Genomic DNA, 22477 nt, shown 5'->3' on the forward strand with positions numbered 1-22477 from the left:
CGCTGATTGGTCACTCCAGAAACCTGACACCCAAGGGGAGTGCGAGCTAGGGCCGCGTCAGGAGTATCCAGGCGGAAGCACCTGACACAGGTGTGAGAGCGAGAAGTGAAACCTGGGAAAATGGGGACTCCCCAACACTGGACTTCTCTTCTCCAGTCACAGCCCTGGGGCCAGAGAGCCTTAGAGGCAGGCCCAGGGTCCTGGGACTGCCGTGACGCGTCACATATGGCACAGAGCTCTCTTTGTCACACTGTCCCTGAGTCGTGGCCCAGGACCTATGTGTGTCAGTGATTCTCAGAAGTTTTGTTCACAGGGTATCTATACAGTCTCAGACATGACTGAGGATCCCAAGGATAATATTGTGTCTGTGGGTTATCTCTATCAGTATTTACCTAGTAAGATAACATTAAAAGATTTATTAATTCACTTAGAATCATATTAACCCATAGCATGAAAACAGAAATATTATTTTTATGAAAAATAACTATATCCGCAAATAAGCAGCATGGTGAGAAGAGTGATGTTGTTGCATTTTAAATTTTGCAAGTTTCTTTCTTGTCTGTCTCCTTAGAAAACCCCTGGATGTTCAGATTTGTTTCTGCATTTACTGTGTTGTTTTGGCTGAAGTATATGAAAAAAATTTACAAAACTTGCACAAACAGGGGAGAATACTATGTTTCATAACTTTCTCAGGTAATTACAGATAGTCATCTTAGATACTATATTCAGACTACACGGGTTGTACCTTCTCTAAGGTTATTTGCAAAGTGGAACCTGAAACAGTATCATCGACTTTGTTCTTCTCTGTTACATTAAAATCCACGGGCCCATCTTGCACACTGAACAGATCTTGTACTAATGCATGATTGTTTATTTATTCATTTTTTCTTTGAAGCATGATTGTTTTTAAAGTAATTGTTGTTTTACTAAGTTATCTAAGGCTTCCTGTGTTGATTAGACTAGAATGGAGTTATCAAAAAGTCATATTTGTTTTACCATTATTGCAGATCCCAACAGGAAAGTTTACCAGTAGTGAGAAGCTATCAAGTTTATTGGTCAATCACAAGTTTTCCAAAATTCTGATTTTCTCTTCAAAACTTATATTTGATTGATGCAACAAGTACTATTTGCTGTTACATGTGAGTTGATTTTCGTGAAAGGGTAGGTTCCTGTTCATTTTCCAGAAACTGTTGGCCAACTATCCTAGTGTAAATAATCCAAGTTTCTGTGTCATTCATTCCTTCAGGTAAAAATGGTATTCTGTTAAAAAAAAAAAAAAAAAAAGGAAGCCAGGTAATTTCACACAAATTATTTTCCTTGGAGCTTATGCATGTAGTGGAATTGCTATACATCCCACGTCATCATATAAGACATGATTAATATGTGGATTTGAGAATAATTAATAGATATAATAATCTTGAATACCTTAACAAGGACATTTTAAAGTGTGACTAGTTTTCTTTTGTTCTGTTTTATGGTTTGGAGGCATTTTATAGGCACATAGGTATTACATCCCTAGAAAAAGAATCCCAGGATTTTCCCTTGTGTGTGTTTTTATCTTGCTCCTTCACGGTCTATGGTGCTGGCTGACGTTGTCAGGACAATGAAACCAAACTGGGGGGTTGGGATCAGAATTTTCTGCCAATTTTGGTAGATCTTTGAATTGTACACCAAATTTGGGACTGACCACTCCACACTTGTTTAAGCTGCCCATGAGGTCCACAGCAATGTTCCCAGTTAGGTAATAAACAGTGATTTCAGATTCTTCAATGTAACCGTGCTTCATCATCACAATTAGAAATGGGACATGACTTTGGAGCATGGCCTGATAAGACCTGCCTTTTGCCTCTCTTTCCAGCATTGAGCATCTGCCAAGGTATTCATGTGACTGTTAAGGTGGATCAGAAAGAAGGCAGAAAGAGTGCTTCTGGTTTTTTTTTTTTTTTTTTTTTTTATGTAAGTAGTGGTGAAGAATAACAGCTATTGCTGTCCGCACCCATCACCTCCATTCTTGCTAAGTTTTACCTCAGTGTGAATGTCAATATGGTGAAAACACAAATAATGTCTAAATGATGTTATGAAAATAGTTTAACCTCGTGGATTCTGCAAAGAGCCTCAGTGACATCGGCTGCTCCCCAGAACACACTTTGAGAACAGCTGCTCTGAATAACCCTGGGAGAGTCTCCTGCTGGTTCTGCCCTGGCCTCCTCCTCACTCAGCAGAATCTCTTTCCCTGAGCTGCACTTCCTGCCTCTGAAAACCCAGCTCTGACTTGAGCCCCTGAGTGCATCTAGAGGAGACCTCACCTCCTGGAAATGTGATGGCAGAGAGGGTCCCCAGTGTGGGAAGGGAGGTGGAGGGATAGGGATTTCCCTTTTGTAAGTGGAGACAGTTTGCCCCTGAAGGTATCAGACTCATACAAGCAACTTTGATTTTGTGATGCATCAGCTTCACGTGTATTCCCCCACGACAGAAATCTGATGTCGTCTGTAAGAGAAATCACGTTGGTCTTCTCAGTTTACAATGTGTCTCACGCATCTGACTCCAGACCCATAAAGCATGAAGCACAGCACCTTCCAGTGCAACAGTCTGTGCAGAAAGAGTTGTTCTGTATCCATGCTGTCCAGTATGGTGGCCACAAGATGCAGATGGTTCCTGAGATGCAGGTGACACTTGAAATGGGGCTGGTGTGCTGAGCAGTTGCATTTTTAATTGTTTTAAATTAGTAGGAATTTAAGTAGCCACAGATGGCTCATAGCTACTATTCAGACAGTAAACATATCTAGAACGCTCTTAGTTGTCAGGATCCTCCTCAAAGAAGAGACTTTGTGACTCATGGGTGTTATGTGTATTACATTTACCTTTAAATGGAAGTTATGAATTTGTCTATGTGGGTCTGAGACATATGCTTAAATATGCTTAAAATGCAGCATGAAAGTTTAATTAATTTGCATTATAACAGCTAAAGTGTATGGACACTAGCCAAAACATGATATATGATGTCTAGGTCATAGTGTTGAAAAATACTCATTACTGGAGCTAATTGATGTCTCTATTACTTTGGCTGTCTTCTTGGTGGTATTTGCATTCAGCTGGTAAACATAAGCAAGCACATAAGTCTTTATTGAGCCCAAATGAGAGGATTTATTGAACACACATATATCAGATACCTCGTAGGCATTGTATATACTTGTAAAAATCATAAAGCAGAAGATGGACATCTTAGATTCCACCACCTTAGAAACTTTATGCGTTCTCCTCCCTATATTTTTGCCCAAATTCAGACAATTCTCTGTGTTTCCCTTGTCCTCTGAAACCCTCTGCTCTTCATTTCCACTGAGGGGAAAATACACATGAAATGTTTACAAGGGTGGGATGAAGAATTCTCTAAGCATGGCCTAATGATGAAAACCCATAAAGAAGAACATGAAATTTCAGCTTGTGATCCACACACTCACAAAGATACAAACACATGTCCATGATCAAAGTAAAAAACAGAAAAACAATTGTGACACACAAAAGGGTAACATGGTTCAATGCTCTTCAGCCCAAAACCACCAGGAGCACCTGTGGGCATTCAAGTTGGATCTATCACCTGTTGCAGTGAGAGAGAACGCACCCCTTTGGGGGCCACAGGACATCTTAATATGAAGGTGTTGGAACCTATGGAACATGGGCTTTGGATGGGAGTTTTAGAGAGGTTCCGTGGAAGTGGGGCCACTCCTGACTGCGTGTTGTCAGGACGTGTGGGCGATCCTATGGTTGAGCATCTCAGTGAGTCCGCTCTCCAGCAGGCCAGACCAGAGCGAGGAGAGAGCAGTCATGGTGGAGAAGCAGCAGTTGCTCACATTGGCTGACACAGGGAGATGTGTGTTACTTGTGGGTTATGCGGTGCCTTGTTTTTGTCTGTATTGACACAAAGTGATGTCGTGGTTTCAGAGTGTCCTTGTCTGATGCTGATGTTCTGTGAGGCTCCTGTCCCACAAGAGAAGAATATGGCCAAATGGACATTCACCAGCTTCTGACCACACTGAGTCCAGCTGTCAGTGTCAGACCAGCGCCTAATGTTGGGGGCAGCTGTTTATTCTTTGTTAAATTTCATATTTTAAAAATAGCTACAACTGATTCAACACATAATTATAGAATTGGTGTTTCCATTTTCTTTGGAAAAATACCCAAGAGTGGAATTGGTGGATTATATGGAGAATCACTATGTTGAACACCTTAAAGGAGGGTAACATTGTGTATCAAATGCCCTCAAATAATAAAAAAAGAAAAAGAAAAAAAGAATTTTGAAATGTTAAAAAACAACTTGGAAAGGAGGAAATTAAATGTCAATCAAACTGTACTGGTAATAAGTAAACATAAACAAACATGAGATTGTGGGATAAGTAATGGGAATAAAACTTAGAATCTATGAACTTGGCAAAGATGAAAGTAAAGCATGAGAGTATCCGTCAGAGGTTTGGGGAAAACTCACCATCATAAAGGTTAATGGGAGTAAACACTGAGATACGATTGTTTTTTAAAGACTATTTATTTGAGAGTAAGAGAGAGCAGGAGTGGGGTTAGGTGCAGAGGAAAGCGAGAAGCAGGTTCCCACTGAGCAAGGAGCCTGATGTGGGGCTCAATCCCAGGACCCTGAGATCATAACCTGAGCTAAAGGCAGACACTTAACTGACTGAGCCACCCAAGCACTCCTGGTATGTAATTTCTAAAGGGTGCTATTGAAAAATGTCTCCACAAATGAAATGTTCTTACATTGTGACACAAACATTTTCTTTAAGTTTATCCTGAGGAGATAATCACACATGTTCTCAAGTATGTTTCTTGACTTGTGGTTTATAAAAACAAAGAACAGAAGTTATGTAAGTGCTGTAATCTATATGATGATGGTAGGTATAAATAATAGAACACTTAACAGTCTCAGGGATTATCACCATGTGATTTATACAGAGGGTCAAAATTCATCATGAAAGCAAACCCATGAGGCATCTCATAAGGGATCCCTTTGTGCAGACAGGGAAAGGAAGACTCAGAGAGGAGAAGGAAGGAGGTAGTAGGGCCAGGGTTCACCCCAAAAGGTTTATCTCAGAGGCCTTGATGACTTGTTGTTAATTGTCTTCTGTCCATCAGGAGGTGGGTATGATGTGTACTCCATGCGAGTTAGCTGTTGCAATGTTCCAGAATGTTCTGTGATGGAAGGCTGCTGGGCTCAGAGCCTAGGAGCACATTAAAGAGCAATATGACGCAGCTGCTCAAATCACACTAAAGTCTGTCATCCAATGGACATCTTGAGGCCTCCAGGGACTCAGGATCAGTTGACCTCTGGAACTGAAACACAGAGCAAGGGCAACACTCTGGTGACAGGACACTGGCAAGGCCATGTGGGAGATGGACATGGAGCAGAAATGATAGAGGGAACACAGGTCGGTCCTGTGATGAGTGCTGTGTGGAGAAAGGTCTTGATATCAAAAACGCAGACACCAGGAGACCTAGCAGGGCCCCTACCACTGGGATCAGTCACATCTACAGGATGCAACAGGCATCTGGAAGTGAAACAAAAACACAACTCCACACAGTGCTGTACAATCATAGAACAGGAAAGAGCTCTGGGAAACTAACAATATGACCATAGAAATGAATAATTGGGTGGATACACTGGATGATTATAGTAGTCCTTCCTCAAAGTCGTGCAGTCGGGAGAGTGATGGCAGCAGGAGAGAAGACCTGTTTGCTTCTCAGTCAAGTGATTCTAACACGTTAATTATAGTTGTTTTAAAAAGAATGTCAAGTAGGAAGTGAAAACAATTCAAAAATTTTTTCTCCGAGTTTACAGGGCTAAACACACATGCTGAGAGACCCACCCAAATTCTTACCTAGAGCAGAGAAGAGGAGACCCACACCAGGACACATCACAGTGAAATGTCAGAAAGAGGGTGGGAGGGCAGACACCGTGAAGACTCTATGAGGCAACAACACAGGCCTGGGGGCTGGAGGACATGAGACAAAGCTCCCAAATCCTGAAGACAACTCTGTCCAGCACAGAGTCTCTGTCATGTCACTGTGTGACTCAGGGTGAGGGCAGCTTAAAGTCACCTCAGATATGAGAGTTGCTGTTCTACTTTCCATGTTCCCTTCAACAAGTCACCAGTAGGCAAATTGGGCAAATGAAAGAGAAAACCGAACAAGGAGAGCACATGGGATCCTGGCCACAGGGAGCCCCAGGGAGAGTGGCCAAGGACCCTCAGGAGGAGTTTCAGGGGAGGAAGTCAGGGGGTCAGCCCTGCCCCAGGAGTCCAAGACTGGGGCAAGACTGAGGGCTGCAGGCCAGGTGCCTCATAGACATGAAGATGGGAGAAAAGTGGGTGGGCTTGAACGCGTTCGTGAAGATTAACAGAGACGAAGTGGGGGAGGGATTTAAAAGGAGCACAACAGAAACTAAGAAATGAGGGGATAAGATATTTATTTACTCTGGGGAAAATAAAAAGTTGATTCAGGAAAGGAAACATAATCGTAGTCTATAAAATTCTCAGTTGTGACTAGCATTTCATGGTCATAAATATGCAAACACTGCACAATAAGCTCATCAAAATTATCAAATATTTATATGGGGCAGATGGGAGAGTGTGAAAGAGGAGTCAATTCAGGAAAGATGACGCATAAGCCTGAAGACCAGGGAAGGCATCTGAGAAGCAGGGAACCTAGAGGCACAGAAGCAATAATCAGAGAATCAGCCAGAAGAACTAATGCAGGTGGTCTCTGAGATTCAAGAAATGGGGACATGGAAGCTTCGGGACATCTGTCTTGACATCAAGGACGGTGGAAGGATTTGACTTTTAGAACTCTGTCTTTGTCCATTTGCTGCAAAGACAACAAGGGGCGGGGGGTGAGATGATGGGTCAGGACGAGTTCTGCACGGAGGCCATAGAGATGGGGCAGGAGCTGGAGGAGTCTTGGGAGCAAGTGTTGAGTTTTTGTGGGATGATTTTGTTTTGGTTTATTTAGTTTTGCTTCATGTGGCTGTATGGGAGTCATCCCAACATGTTTGTAGGAGGAATGGCTGAGTCAGGAGAGAGGGGTTAATGCATGATGGAGATGAGTGAGGGACTACGTGTGCCCACATGGAGGGGCAGCCTGAGACAGGAGAGGTCCCTCCCCCGTCACTGCTTACAAGCTGTGGACACAGGTGGGGAAATGAGTGAAGGAGATGGCGGGAGTGTGCAGTTCTCATCTGAGTTCTTCTTTTCTGATTGAGGAACAAATGAGCTCATCACCTCAGAGAGGGGAGCAGGGATGGAGTAGAGGAGCCTGAGGAGGGAGTAGGAAGTGAGAGGCAGCCCTCTCAGGAGAGTGACAGGGAGCTGACTAGGGAAATGGCATCTGGATAGAGCAGGGCTGGGGGCCCCTGAGCTCTGTGCTCTTCACCTTAGAGAGAGAGAGATAAGCAGCAGGACGATAGATAAGAGACTAGAAGAAAAGGCGATAAAACAGCTCAGGTGTGAGAATTACAACCTTTTTACTTTGTCATATACCGCTTCTCCATTTTAATAATTTTTTACAGAAGTAGACATGGCATCATATGTTTTACATCATATATTACATTTTAAGTCATCAGAATCAGAATGTAAATGCTTTATGTTCACTTTAAAAGGGAAGGAGATGCTGGGAAAGTCAGCAGCTCAGGGCACATAGCTGGAAGCACTGGGCCTGCCTGTCTGAGCTCTGCGCAGGGAACACACAGAGCCTTTGCTCCATGTCTCAGGACCCTGCTCTGCGGGGGGCTAACTGGGGTCTTTTCCTTCTTTTAGGGCATCAACTTTCAAGGTTTCAGTGCAATGTTATTTCTTTTTTTTTTTTTCATTTATTTTTTAAAATAAACATATAATGTATTTTTATCCCCAGGGGTACAGGTCTGTGAATCACCATGTTTTACACACTTCACACAGTGCAATGTTATTTCTATGTTACATGGCATTTCAAGCTGTTTTACTTGGAGAATATGTCCATAAAATTTAGCCCAGCTGCTTCAGAGATAGAAATTCAAAGATAGAATAGTACAGTGAAAGATAATGAGTCCTAAAGTAGAAGAGCAAACCTGGGACTTCATTCACGCTCTGAGGATGATCTGCCAACTGTTAGGGATTTTAAGGTAGTTTATTGTTTGAAAAATTATTCATTCACATACAAGAGAATTCAATAGATAGAAATATTCAAAAATAAGGAAGTCACATGGTAACCTCTTATCCTTTAGTCACTCAAGTTCTCTACCCAAAATCCATCACAGTCAACCATTGGTCATGTCTCTTATCAGAAAAATACATCTGTGCATTATGTCTACTGTTATATCAGGAAACAAGTTCAGGCCACAGACTGGTAGAAAATATTTGCATATCATATATCTGATAAAGGACTTGTTTTAGAATATTCATAAATTCCTTAAAAAGTAGCTATAAGAAAATAACTCATTAAAAAATAAAGAAAAATCTGGTCTGCTCAAGATATACTTTTGGGTAATAAGCACATGAAAACATGTTCAGCAGCAGGTGTCATCAGGGAAATGCAAGTGACAACAGTGATCTGCCATCACAGATAAGAATCCAAACACTGATAGTGTCACCTGCTGACCAGGACAGGGAGCCACAGAAAGCCTCAGTCAATAATGGTGAGAAGACAAAATAGCACAGCGGCCATGGGAGACAGCAGGTTCTTATAAAGTCAAATGCACTAAGCACCCAAGCTGCTGATGCCCCTGTAAGGTACTTACTCAAGTCATTTGAGAACTCATGTTTGCACAACATGCATGCAAATTGTCCCAGCGGAACAGCCCTCACCTGTGGGCTGCACATCCTGACTTCCTTCCAAAGACTACTTTATGGAAGAGGACAAAGCCAAAGAAGGAACTTCACAGGGAGCATCTGGGTTAGATGACCATAGCCAGTGGGTGAAGGTGAACTTCATCTGTGATGAGCGAGCGATCACTGTATGTTCTTGCTATGTTGTGTGGAGAACGGCCTGCCCAGGTGTGGTGTTCCCAAACCCCACAGCCTCAGACAGCCTGATTCACAATGAGAAACAGTCTACAAAGTACCCAAACCATCTCCTCAAACATATCAGGGTCATGAAAAACAGGGAGAGTCTGAGACATGGTCACAGCCAGAGGAGCCTGAAGAAGCCATGATGGGACTCAATGCGGTAACTTGGATGGGATCTGGGAAGAGAAAACAAAACCATAAAAGTAAGTCCCATGTGGAGATCAGTAGTAATGTGTGAATATCACGTAATTAGCTGTGACAAATGCATGACAGATTGGTGTTAAAGACAGGATGGGGTGCCTGGGTGGCTCAGTGGGTTGAAGCCTCTGCCTTCGCTCAGGTCATGATCTCAGGTTCCTGGGATTGAGCCCTGCATCAGGCTCTCTGCTCAGTGGGGAGCCTGCTTCCTCCTGCCTCTCTGCCTACTCATGATCTCTGTCAAATAAATAAATAAATAAAATATTTTTTTTAAAAAGGACACCTGAATGTGGCGTACACAGGACTCTACACTAACTGTCACTTCTCTGTAAATCTCCAACTATTCTAAGATAAATGAGTGTCTCTTGTGAAATAGCCCTCAGAGAGGGAGTAGATGCTGGAGGAACAAGGATCTACTCTCCGGTTTTCCTGGACTTGCCATCCAGGGTCTAGAAAGAGAGGTTGTGGGGAAGACAGATTCAGGGCAGGGCTCCAGAGCGCTCCTCTCCTCGGATTCCTGCCTTACCCCTGCCCTTGTCCCCAGGGCTGCTCAGAAGGCCTCCTCCTCCCCCCAGGATGCCCAGCCTACAGGTCCTCCATCTGGACCTGACTCAGCTCAGCCCACTGCGCCCCCTGGCGGTGCAGGGCCGGAGTGCAGCAGACCCCCGTGTGGCCACAGGGCTGAGGGCAGGAGAACTGAGGGCCCTTTGGGCTTCTCCCTGCGGACCTCCCCAGGGTCTCCTTCGGCTCCCAGCAGGGCAGTGCCCTAGGGGGAATCCCCATATAGTGTCAGGTCCCCAGTCTGAATTGTCTACCCAAATACACACTGACACAGGTGCTTTCTCCCCATTGAAGGACCACAGACTCTGGCCTCAGGGAGGAACCAACCTTCAGGCCACAACAGCTGGCTCCCAGGTCCACAGTGGACCCCACACACATACTGGGTGCGCTCAGGCTCCTCCTGGGACCTTGACCCTGGAGTCCTGTCACTTGTTCCTGCTGCTGCTTCAGGGCTAACGGGTTCTCTTCCAGGGAACAAAGTCTGGAGTGTCAGTTCCTAAAATCAGGTAGAAGGAGGGGAAAAGGAGGCAGAACTTCTCCCCTGGGTGATGGCCTGGAACCTGGGATGCTCCTGGAGGAGTGAGCAGAGGGAGGAAGTAGTGACATTAGGGGGTGGAGGCCAACAAGAGTGCAGGAGGAGGAACCAGGGACGAGAGGGTCAGGGGAAGGAGTTATCTTAGGGGACTCTTGTTGGGGCAGGAGGGGTCCTGTCAGGAAGAGGCACAGAGGCTTCTGGCTGGGGCTCTGGTGGAATCAAGGAACTGAGGAAGGGGCGAGCAAGGCCTGTGCACCCTGAAGGTCCAGCCCTGGTTTCTGATTCTGGAGTTTCCAGATTCCCACTCCTTGGGCTACGGTTTCATAGTCACCTGCCATCCACCCCTGTTTCACAGACTCTGCCACCTGGAAACATTCTCCACTTGTGAAGACAGTGGAAACCAGTCTTCACAGTGTGAAGGAAGAGCAGCCACAGGGCCTCAGACAGGGAGGTCCCAGCACTGGAGCCATGGAGATGCAATCCTGGAGCTCAGGGGCAGCACATGAGATGAAGGCTGGATATGGTACAAGGAGATCAGCCAAGACCCAGAGCCCAGGGTCCTGCCTCACATTTCCCCCAGGACCCAGACGTGTCCTCTCCCCTCTCCCCAGGCCTGCAGAACCCATGCATCTGAACACCATGCCCAAGGTGGCCAAGGAGGGAAGTCCCAGTGCAAGGTCAGATCCCACCTTTTGGAACCTTGTGAGTGGCCCTCATCTCCCACCTGAAGAGCCCAGGACCCTGCCATGCTGCCTCTTCTACCCCTTGCTACCCTTGTAGACACAGGACCCTGCTGTCTGCCTCCCTCAGGCCTGGCTTCTTGCCCCTGCAAACTGGAAAATGACAAACTCTGCTCTTGTTGCATCTGCAGATCCCACATTCTCATTTCTGTACATGGTCACTCAGGTGAAGAGAATCCTGACATCTCCTGTGATTGCTTCTCTAAGCCATGAGGACCCACGGGTTTGATGTGTGTTACTAATCTCCAAATATTTGGGAACTTTCCAGAGATCTTCACGTTATGCATTTCTAATTGTATTCGCAGAGTATAGTCTATGATCTCACTGCATTTACTGAGATATATTTTATGGTCAATCCTTGGTCTATTTTAAGTCACAGTATAGGTAAAGTCCTCTAATCCTTACTAGTTCTCTATCCTTACTTGTTACTTGTCTGGGGTTTTGGGGGGGAGGGGTTTTGAAGTTCTGTTTGATTAGTTTCTCTCTAATCTTTTTTTCTGTGATTTTTGGACTGGGTAATTTCTATGGATTTATGTTCAACCTCATTCATTCTTCATTCTCCCTTCCCAGGCCTTCAGTGGAATTTACCCACCAAACTTTTATTGCATTTCTTTTTCCTTTTCAGTTCTAGAATTCCTGTTTGGTCTTCTTTGTACATTCCACTTCTTCATTCAGATTTCCTTTCTCCTCACCATTTAAAAACAATATTTTCTTACACTCTTTCAATACATACTTATTCAATCCTTTGAACATATTTCCTGAAATGCATGGGAGCCTTCATTTCTGATTCCAACATATGAGCACATGGGGAATACATTTGTTTACTTTCTCAAGATGCGTTTCTCAAATGTCTTTCTTTGCATGTCTGCTAATATGTATTTTCAAAGTGGACATGAGTTTTATGTTTAAGCAAATGGGGAATCTACTTTATTTTTTGACGTTTGCATGTTCCCTAGAAGTGTGTCACTAGCATGGGCCCCACTATGACCTGATCCCCTGCAGAGCTGACCACTGTTGTCTGTGCCTGTCTCAGCTGCTTGAGCAAGCTGCCCTCCACCTGGGTGACTTAGTGGTCAATCCAAGATGTGCAGTTTGTACTCAGATTTCGGTTGCCTTGTTCCTGGGATTTCCCCTAAACTTCCAAATGCCCTGCCAGCCACCAAGTCTGACCTGATACATTCATCCAGTATGGTTTTATTTTTTAAGTAAGCTCTACACCCATCATGAGGCTTGAACTCATGACCACAGAACGAAAGTCACGTGCTCCATCCACTGATTCAGCCAGCCACCCCTCGGCCAGGAGAATTGTGTCTTTAATGCTCAACTTCCCTCTGGTTCTTTCTGCTTTTTTGGCAGTGTTTCCTGAGAGTCCTCCAACCCTGCAGGGTGTAGTGGTCATGCAGGGACTTTGTATTCAACTCTCTGCTGCTCCCTCACTTTCAAATTTTCCCTTTGAATTGTCCAGCTCCTTGGCACCATGACTGCTGTCATCAGCCCCCATGAGCTACTGGGACTGCATGCTGGGGAAGGGGCGACATCTACAGGAAAGAAGGCCACAGACTTGCTCTTTTTGCCCATCCTAGTGGTAGTTATTCAAGATTAAAGTTCTCTCATATTTCTGCCTGTCTTCATTTATCTCTCAGTGACTTCAAATATTTATTAAATTACTTAGTTTTTAAGTAGGTATGATGCCCAGTGTGGAGCCCAACCTGGGGCTTGAACTCATAACACTGAGATCAAGCCATGAGTTGAGATCAAGAGTCAGATGCTTAACTGACTGAGCTACCCAGATGCCCCTCAGATATTTATTTTTAATGTTTTCCCCCAGTTTTCACAATTGTCTTCTGGGGAAGAACTGAGTCAAGCCCTTCCTCCTGCCATTACCAGAAGTCTCACTTGAGAGAGGATTTGGGGTGAAGAGGTCACAGCCCATGATGTGATCTTGTGAGATTAGTGAGGGTTCAGGCACTTGGGATTCTGTATTCAGTTTTCTCCAACTGAAATACATGGTGGCCTGGGATCTGGGCTCACAGCTGACCTGACAGAACCCACAATGACAAAGAAGGATGCGCCCGTCCCACCTCCCATCTGACTCCTTCTTTATTATAGAAACAACACGTACCACACGTGAGAATTTTCTTACATTATCTGCATCAAGTCCCCAGAGAAGCAGCTACATTTAAAGGGAGGTCTGGAGGTGCCTGGGTGGCTCAGTGGGTTAAGCCTCTGCCTTCAGCTCAGGTCATGATCTCTGGATCCTGGGATCAAGCCCTTCATCAGGCTCTCTGCTCAGCAGGGAGCCTGCTTCCCCTGCTTCTCTCTCTGCCTGCCTCTCTGCCTATTTGTGATCTCTCTGTCATAAATAAATAAAAACTTTAAAAAAAATAAAGGGAGGCCTGGGGAGTATTGACTTAAATCTGAAACGAGCTCTGCCTTGTTCTCCATCCTTCTCAGAACAAGGAACTGACCATGACTGTCCCCAGTCTGACAACTGCTACAGCCTTCCTCAGTGAGACGCTTTATTACTCCGTGGGCTCTGGGCATTGGAACTGAAGGCTTCTCTCTGAGTCTGACAGCTCGAGCCCTTGGAGATGTATGTGCATCTGAGTGACCAGACCCTCCTGAGTACCATTTGTTCTGCCAGAGAACAGCTTGGGATTTCTCATTTCATCAGGGTCTTCTCACATTCTCAGAGGGTGCAGAATGTCCTCCGTGGGAAGTGGAAATGGCGCATCTTCTTGAAGGTGCAGCTCGTATCCTAGGCCTTAGCAAACTGCACAGACAATGGGTGGGCAAAGGGGGTGCTCATCGGCGTTCTCCCCAAACCAATGGCCACGGAGGGACTGGGCAACCGATGTGCCAGCTGATAACGAGGCATGGTTCACTGCTGGAGCAGCAACGTGTTCCCAAGGGGGAAATGCAAGGAAGCCCCACAGCCCTGCACCGTGGATGGGAACGTGCTCACAGCCCATAGCAGGGGACACTCTGTGCAGCTATGGTGACACCGATACACAGAGGACACACAGACTGAAGGGGACTGAAGCACAGAGGTTCCTGGGCTTTCATGAATGGAACTGCCTGAGTGTCAGGCCATTTGCTTGGATACTGCATTCTGAAGGGCACATCACCTGGTGAAACCCCTTATAGAGAAGGTTGGGAAAATGAGACTTAACATTTCATCTTTATGTCCTGGAGAATGGACTTCAGGAACAGCAGCAGACTCAGGATCCTCACAGAGTGGGCAAACCTGCTAGAACTTCAGCAGCTGCCCTGGGATAATGTTCCCCAGGGTGTGATCTCCAAGCACCTGGAGCACCACTCAGAGCCCAAATTCTCGAGCTCTGCCCCAGAGGACCTGCAGCAGGTTCTCTGTGGGTGGACCAGGAATCCATACTGTCATCAAGCACCCGGGTTCTTGTGCCTGTGCAGTGTCAGAACTGCTGGAGGGGGTGGGAAATCTGGGTGGGACTGTGGACTGGAAATGAAATGATGATCCACAGCACCTAGAACACATGTGCTGAGTCTTCTACCAGGAACCGGGGCAAAACCACTAGATATGCAAGATCACAGATGTCCTAATGTCCTTGAGGATCCCCTGATTGGATGGCAGGGAGTCAGCCACAAGGGTTTCTTCATGAATGCCCAGTATAGGCCCAACACAGTTCTGGAGAAAAGCACATTTCTGAGCAGGTGTCAGGAGAGGCCCCGGGGCAGCCTGTCCAGTTCAGGAGTGCCGGCTCTGCTGATCCTTGTACCACTGAACCTAAAGAATGAGACTATGTTCCCTGTGAAAGAATGCTGACTAGTAAATGATGGCCTCTTTAACTTTTAAAGAGCACACCTCCTCCTCCTTGCTATTCAAATTCACTCCTTCCATCTGAGGATTTTCATCTGGGGAAGTTTGGTGGCTGGGATGATGAGTGTCCAGGACTGTCACCTGGTGACACTCATAGCCCAGATGCCCTCCTTCTGGCAGAGAAATCCTCACCTGTCTCCTCACCAACCCTCAAGCCACCTTCAGAAGGTAGTGTCCCTAGTATGGCTGAGCCACCATCCAGTGGTGGGTCCCAGAGGAGCAGCCCTCCTGACCTTGCACACAGAGGCTGGAGTTGAATCTCTGGGGATGAGCAGATGGTCCCAGCAGAGAGCCTCTCAGAGTCCCATGTGTCCATCCTCAGGGACCAGGAGCTTGGAGTGAGCAGCGTTCCTGGTCCAGAACCTCATCTACTGCTAGAGAAAGAGACTGAAGGTCCGAGCTGCACCAGATGCAAATCAGAGCCCCAGATCCTACCCCATTTCTACTCGGAGCAGAGCACCTCAGCAATGAGCTCCTCTTTGTTCTCCTCCACAAGGCAGGGAAATCATTCGTATTAATGAGTATTATAAAATAGTTTCAATTTACCAGCATCTGACAATTCAGGAAGAACCCATTTCAGGCTCCAGACGATGGTGGAGGCAAAGAGAGAATGTGCTACTTCTCCTTCATGGGAGAGAAGCTGAGTCTCAAAAAGGTTACTGCATTTGTGTCCATTGCTTCGCCATCTCAGGTAGAAGAGCAGGTGTAACGTGACTCTTGGAGGTGACCTAGTATCTCCTGCTTTCTGCATTCCCTGCATGAGGCAGGGGGGCTTTTCCAGAGGTTTCTATCTTTGAACATTTCATGATTCTATAGCTCTTCCCCTGGGACCTTCAGCCTTGGTCCTCTCTCCTGGCACAATGGAATGTGCCTTGGACCAGAAGTCAGGAGGCCTGGGTTTGCACCCACATTCCACTACTTAATCATCTGAATGGCCTTTAAAATTGTTGCCCTCATGTGGACAATTAGAATGAGTTTTCGGGTCTTTACTGGTTCTTGATCCTGGCATTTTCTGGCTGTCTTGAATTTCTGCAGCATCACCTGCCTTATTTAGTGTGAATCTCTCAGGTCTGAGCACAGCAGGAAGGTGTCAGGGGTGTGGGGCACCCACCTTTTGGAGGGGGTCCCCACTTGCAACATCTAGTCGTGTGGCCTCAATAACGTGGCCTGTGTCCACAGTCTACCCCAGAGTGGGGGCAGCTGAGCCACTGGGATGTACATCAGGCTCAGCCCCTGTGTGGGGACACTGCTGAGTCTCACAGTACAGTGTCAGCAATGTGGCCACGTTGACTCTTCGTCCTTCTGGTTCGCTTGGTGTGGGCTGCATTACTTTACTGCCATTCTGTGGGGACCTTGCTCTCCCCACCTCTGCCTCAGCCTCGTGTCCATTCCCACTGCTGTCTCAGATTATTCCTCAGCCCTGAGTGCAAGACAGAATCCCATCAGCAGGAATTCCAACCCTGGCTCGCTGGGGTCTGGACACCATGCAGCTGCGCGGTTGTTCTGAAGAGTCCTGTGGGGGTGGCTCTTGGCCCTTGTTCTGAAGCTCGTCTGTTTCACGTCTGTCACACAACATTGCCAGTGGATACGGGGCCTTCAGGGAGGGAGAGCATGGCCCCCTCCCCCACCAGACATCTCCTCTCCCAGGCCTGGTGGTGCCAGTGGCTGCTCCACATCCAGGGACCCCGGGGACCCAAGCGCTGGGCAGGAGGAAGTTCTGGGGTAAGTAGCCTCCAGCAGCAAAGATCCCCTAGGCCATGCTGGGTTCTGGCCAAACAGCCGCCAGGCAGTGTGATAGGAAGACCGGAATTGTTTTGCCTGAGTATCTGTTTCCTCGTCACAAGGTCTGTGTGCTAGAATCTGCCTTGAATGTGTCATCTTTAGGAGCACGTGTGATTGTGCACAGAAGGACCTGGTTCCAGAAGCTGCCGGTGTAGTCTCACCACTCTCACATGGCCACATGGAAGAGTCACTCTAGCTGTCCTTCCCTGTCCCTGCTGTGGCTGTCTGTGCTTTCTGTTGCCCCTGGTCACCTGTGTCCTGGAAGCAAGGGATCCTCCTGCTGACATGAAGTCAAAGGTCAATAGTGCCTAATGCTAGATCCCAGTGCTGAGCTCTCTCCCCTCCCTCAACTCTTCAGGTAGGCCTTTTATCATCTCCCATCCTCACAAGAAGGAGGATGAGCAGTATAGTCAGAGTAGTTAAGATTCAGAGAGACAGAAGGGCAATGCATAACTTTTATTACTCTATATTGTTATATTTCTTCTGTTTTATTAGTAGCAAGTGTTGCAAATTTATTACTGTGTCTAATTATAAATTAAGCTTTTTCTCAGGTATGTATGTAGAGGAAACCTCCTAATAGGACTGAAAAACATGATTCTTGCAGTGTTTTTATGTTTAGAATATAGCAGTTTACTATTTTATAATGCTTGTGCTCATGGAAAATGAATAAATATTTTAGAATTTCTTGTTTTTTAATTTGTTAAGTTGAGAGAGAGAGAGCTTATGAGAAGGGGGGAGGGGCAGAAAGACAGGGAAAAGCAGACTCCACGCTGAGCAGGGAGACCAACACAGACCTCGATTTCAAGATCCTGAGATTATGACCTGAGCTAAAGGCAGATGCTTAAATGACTAAGCTTCCCAAGTGCCCCATCCTTCAGAATTTCTAAAAGGAAGGAATAGAGTTTCACTAGAGCCCAAGTAAGGATAGCTGCTGGGGACATACAATCCTCACAATAATGAGAGTATGGGGGTGGGGAGAGGAACATTCAGGGCAGGGTTATACATGTTTTTACAGAAAGAATTACAAGCCATTGTGATGAAAAACATTCCAGAATGTTACAAACTTGGGGCGCCTGGGTGGCTCAGTTGGTTAAGCGGCTGCCTTCAGCTCAGGTCATGATTCCAGGGTCCTGGGATTGAGCCCCGCATCAGGCTTCCTGGAAGCAGGAGAGACTGCTTCTCTCCCTCCCCCTGCCTGCTGTTCTGCTTACTTGTGCTCTCTCTCTGTGTTAAATAAATAAATAAAGTTTTTTTAAAATGTTACAAACTTGAACTATTCTTTTAGGATGTGCAAGGCTGCAACAGTCTAGGTATAGGAGCAGAACTTAGGGAGATTTTTGCCCATTTTTTCCCCAAGTTTTTATTTGAATTCCAGTTAGTTAACATACAGCATAATATTAATTTCAAGTGTGCATATAGTGATTCAATATTTCCTTTCAACCCTCAGTGCTCATCACAAGTGCCCTCCTCAATCCCCATAACCAATTTAACTCATCGCCCGACCTACCTTCCTTCTGGTGACCATCAGTTTGTTCTCTTTAGTTAAGAATTTTTCTTTTTGGGGCGCCTGGGTGGCTCAGTGGGTTAAGCCGCTGCCTTCGGCTCAGGTCATGATCTCAGGGTCCTGGGATCGAGCCCCGCGTCAGGCTCTCTGCTCAGCGGGGAGCCTGCTTCCCCCTCTCTCTCTCTGCCTGCCTCTCTGCCTACTTGTGATCTCTCTCTCTCTCTCTCTCTGTCAAATAAATAAATAAATAAATTTAGAAAAAAAAAAGAATTTTTCTTTTGCGTTATTTGCTAACAAATTAGATGCACAATGTGTGCTCAGGCAGAAATAGAGCCCCTACTTTGAAGTTCGGTTAAGTCCTTCTGACCTTGGCAAATATTAGAGTATATATAGCTTCATTGCGAGCCTAGAAATGAGTCCATGATTATTAAAAGTTCCAAGTTTCCTTTATCAGTAGTTCTAAAATCAATAATAGTGCAAGCCACCAAAGATCTGTCCAAATTAAGACAAGACAGCATAGGGTTCCCCGCCTCCTAAAATCCGGCATCTTTCTCCCTCTGCAGCACGAGGTGGCATTTTGCTCTATGAGATACTACAAACCACACACAGGAATGCAGGTCCTCCCAACAATAGCGAAAGGCACTTTCTTTGTGCTGCTCACAGAAGCGCACTGAAACCAAGCCCCAAAGCGATCCTGAGGTGGCAACTAGCAGACAATCTGAAGCTGGATTTCCAGAGAACTGCTTCTCCCCGGGGAGCTAGTGTTTCTTTGCAGACCCCACTCACACATCCACCAGCTGTCCTGCAGAAGCCTGGATTCAAGGTGTGAACACGGGAGGTAGGCTACACGCATGTCTGTTCAGTGCGCATGCGCCACCTGTTCGACTGGAAGCTCGTTGGCCAGGAGCGACAGAAGGATGGACCTTAAATGTCTGGGGTCTTAACGGAGAACCCCCACAGAGGAAGAGTCAAGTTTGTTGGGCCTGCAGAAAGCAGTGGCTTGTCCTGATCTGAGCTGTGTCTCTAAAATAAAAATAATTCTGAGGTTTCCTTCCCCTGTAGGCATTCCGAAGCATCATTGGAGAGGACATGCATAGTTGGCTGAATTTTTTTTTTTTTTTGGACAGAGAGAGATCACAAGCAGTCGGGGGCGGGAAGGAGATGCAGAGCTTGATCTCGGGACCCTGGGATCACAACCTGAGCTGAAGGTAGAGATTTAACCCACTGAGCCACTCAGGCGCCCCTAGTTGACTGATTATTATACTACCCAGGCCTGTCACTCCAACGCTGGGACCTCAGGACCCATCCAAAAGAAAACATTGATATAGGTCCACACTTTGAAGTTACTGAGGCCTTAGTGTCTGTTGACGCTCTCCCTCCCCTGGAGTGACTTTAATAAAACCTCGCTCTGCTTTACTCTGCTTTCACTGCCCTGTGCTTCTACTGTGGCAGCAAAATGAACTGAGGCTTCTTTCCTTTTCCAAGTAACTCTCCCCAACACAACTTTCTTCATGAACAGTCATGTTTCCCCATCCTTTCCATCAATATGCATATAATCTCAACCCCCAACGATTATTTAAAAACAAAAACAAAAACAAAAAACTTGTTCTTGCCCCTTCCAGGAGGCCAATATGAAGCTCTCCCTCCCATCTGCTCTTTGGCTGCTCTTCAAATAAACCCTTTCCTGCTGCATCCTGACATCTCAGGGATCGGTTCTGCTGGGCTTGGAGCAGACGGATGCGGGTTCAGTGACAAAATGTCCAGTGCTGGACTCTTCTTCCTGGGCTCCTGTGTTAGGAAGCTGGACACCAAACTGTGCAGAGTCCAGTCAGGCCTGATATCCCCTCATAAAATGGCTTCATTCAGGATGGACAGCCCATGGATCCCTTGGTGGCTTTGGGAGTAACACAGCCCTCGGTGATTCAGGCTTGGAGATGCTGTGGCCAAGAAGATGCTCCCAGGGCCCTTCCTGTTCTCCAGGCAGACACTGCAGGTCACCTCTTCCAGAAGGTTCCATCTAGCTGGCCCAGTCACCCTGACTTCCGCCCAAGGTAATTCTTTCATGCTTCAGTAGTTCTCACCTTGCATTGACCTGTGACAGGAGGACGATGTGGTGAGGATATGAAAAGGACTAGAGAGAGCAGAGGGGTCGTTCAGGAAGGAGAAGGTGGACATAGGCCTCCAGTACAGAGCCCCACAGCTGTGGTCTCCTGACCTGTCCCTGCATGCACTCTCCTCCTGCCCCATCTCTTCTCCACACGGCGCCCCAGAGGCCTTACTCCACAAGGACTCTCACCCTCACTCTGTTTCCCACACCAGGCCAGGAGGGCTCCCCCAGATGGCCTCTGGCCTCCACTCCTCTCCCTCCCACCTGGTTTCCCTTCAGCCACGAGAGCAGGCAGTGGTTCAGCCATAGTCACATGCCAGGTATGGTTCTGAGCACGTCACAGCTGATCCTTAAAGCATAAACCATGGGACAGGGGATGAGGCTGAGGCGCCCATGGGTAGGGAACGTGTTCAGGTCCAGCAGCTCAGCAGGTGGTTGGGAACATTCTGTAATCCAGGTGGTCTAGGTACAGGCCTGCCCAGTTAAGCTCCATGCTGCCAAAACCGGCCACTTCCCTGTGCTCGGTCCGTCCTGAGAACCTGACTACTGTCCAGTAGGCAGGACTCTCCCCAGCTGCTGGCCTCGATCCACCATTCCTCCTCTGTCAGCTCCTGTTCATCCTGGGGGCTCAAATCACATGTCCCCTGTTCAGGAAGGAGGTCCTGAGCTGCTCCCAGGTTGGGGTCCTTGTTCTAGGTTCCAGCTGCCTGTCTCTTCAGGCCGAATATTAAATATATAAACACACCGAGCCTGTGTCACCTGCTCACGGCTGCACCCCCTTGCCTGGAGGATATCAGGCCCCAGATGGAGATCATCAGGTCCATAAATTAATCAGTCTCATCAGAAAGGACTCCAGGAGAACTTCACATTTCAGGTGATGGTGGGCTGGAGGAATCACATCAGCCTTCCTACTGAAAACAGTCATTTTGTGTTTGTTTTTATGCTGATGGGATACACCTTGCTCATGACAAGAGTTCAGATATTTGAAGGGCGCCATGTGAAGACTTGGACTTACTCTGTTTGACTCCAGGGGTCCAGAAATGGGTCATTTCCCCAGAAGCTTCAGGGAGAAAATGAGGCATCATCATAGGGGTTTTTTTAATTTTTTTATTTAAAACTCAATTTAATTAACATATAGTTTATTATTAGTTTCAGGGGTAGAATTTAGTGATTTATCAGTTGTATGAAACACCCAGTGCTCATTCCATCACGTGCCCTCCTGAATGCCCATCACCTGGTTATGCCAGCCACCCACCCACCTTCCCTCCAGCAACCCTCAGTTTGTCTCCAAGAGTTAAGAATCTCTAAGGTTTGTTGCTTTTTGTTTTTCCTTTTTGTTTTCAAATTAGACTTAGCACATTCAACATAGTACTAGAGGTCCTAGCCTCAGCAATCAGACAACAAAAGGAAATTAAAGGCATCCAAATCGGCAAAGAAGAAGTCAAATTATCACTCTTCGCAGATGATATGATACTATATGTGGAAAACCCAAAAGACTCCACTCCAAAACTGCTAGAACTTGTACAGGAATTCAGTAAAGTGTCAGGATATAAAATCAATGCACAGAAATCAGTTGCATTTCTCTACACCAACAACAAGACAGAAGAAAGAGAAATTAAGGAGTCAATCCCATTTACAATTGCACCCCAAACCATAAGATACCTAGGAATAAACCTAACCAAAGAGGCACAGAATCTATACTCAGAAAACTATATGGGGCGCCTGGGTGGCTCAGTGGGTTAAGCCGCTGCCTTCGGTTCAGGTCATGATCTCAGGGTCCTGGGATCAAGCCCCACATCAGGCTTTCTGCTCAGCAGGTAGCCTGCTTCCCTTCCTCTCTCTCTGCCCGCCTCTCTGCCTACTTGTGATCTCTCACTGTCAAATAAATAAATAAAATATTAAAAAAAAAAGAAAACTATAAAGTACTCATGAAAGAAATTGAGGAAGACACAAAGAAATGGAAAAATGTTCCATGCTCCTGGACTGGAAGAATAAATATTGTGAAAATGTCTATGCTACCTAAAGCAATCTACACATTTAATGCAATTCCTATCAAAGTACCATCCATCTTTTTCAAAGAAATGGAACAAATAATTCTAAAATTTATATGGAACCAGAAAAGACCTCGAATAGCCAAAGGGATATTGAAAAAGAAAGCC

At 46.2% G+C, this 22477-nt stretch overlaps 1 pseudogene; it reads left to right on the forward strand.

Moving 5' to 3' along the window:
• The window catches only part of LOC116587519, a 592489-nt pseudogene that overhangs the window by 472324 nt on the left and 97688 nt on the right, over positions 1-22477 (forward strand).

This window comes from Mustela erminea, chromosome 4 (genome assembly GCF_009829155.1).
Source record: "Mustela erminea isolate mMusErm1 chromosome 4, mMusErm1.Pri, whole genome shotgun sequence".
Classification (NCBI taxonomy): Eukaryota; Metazoa; Chordata; class Mammalia; order Carnivora; family Mustelidae; genus Mustela; species Mustela erminea.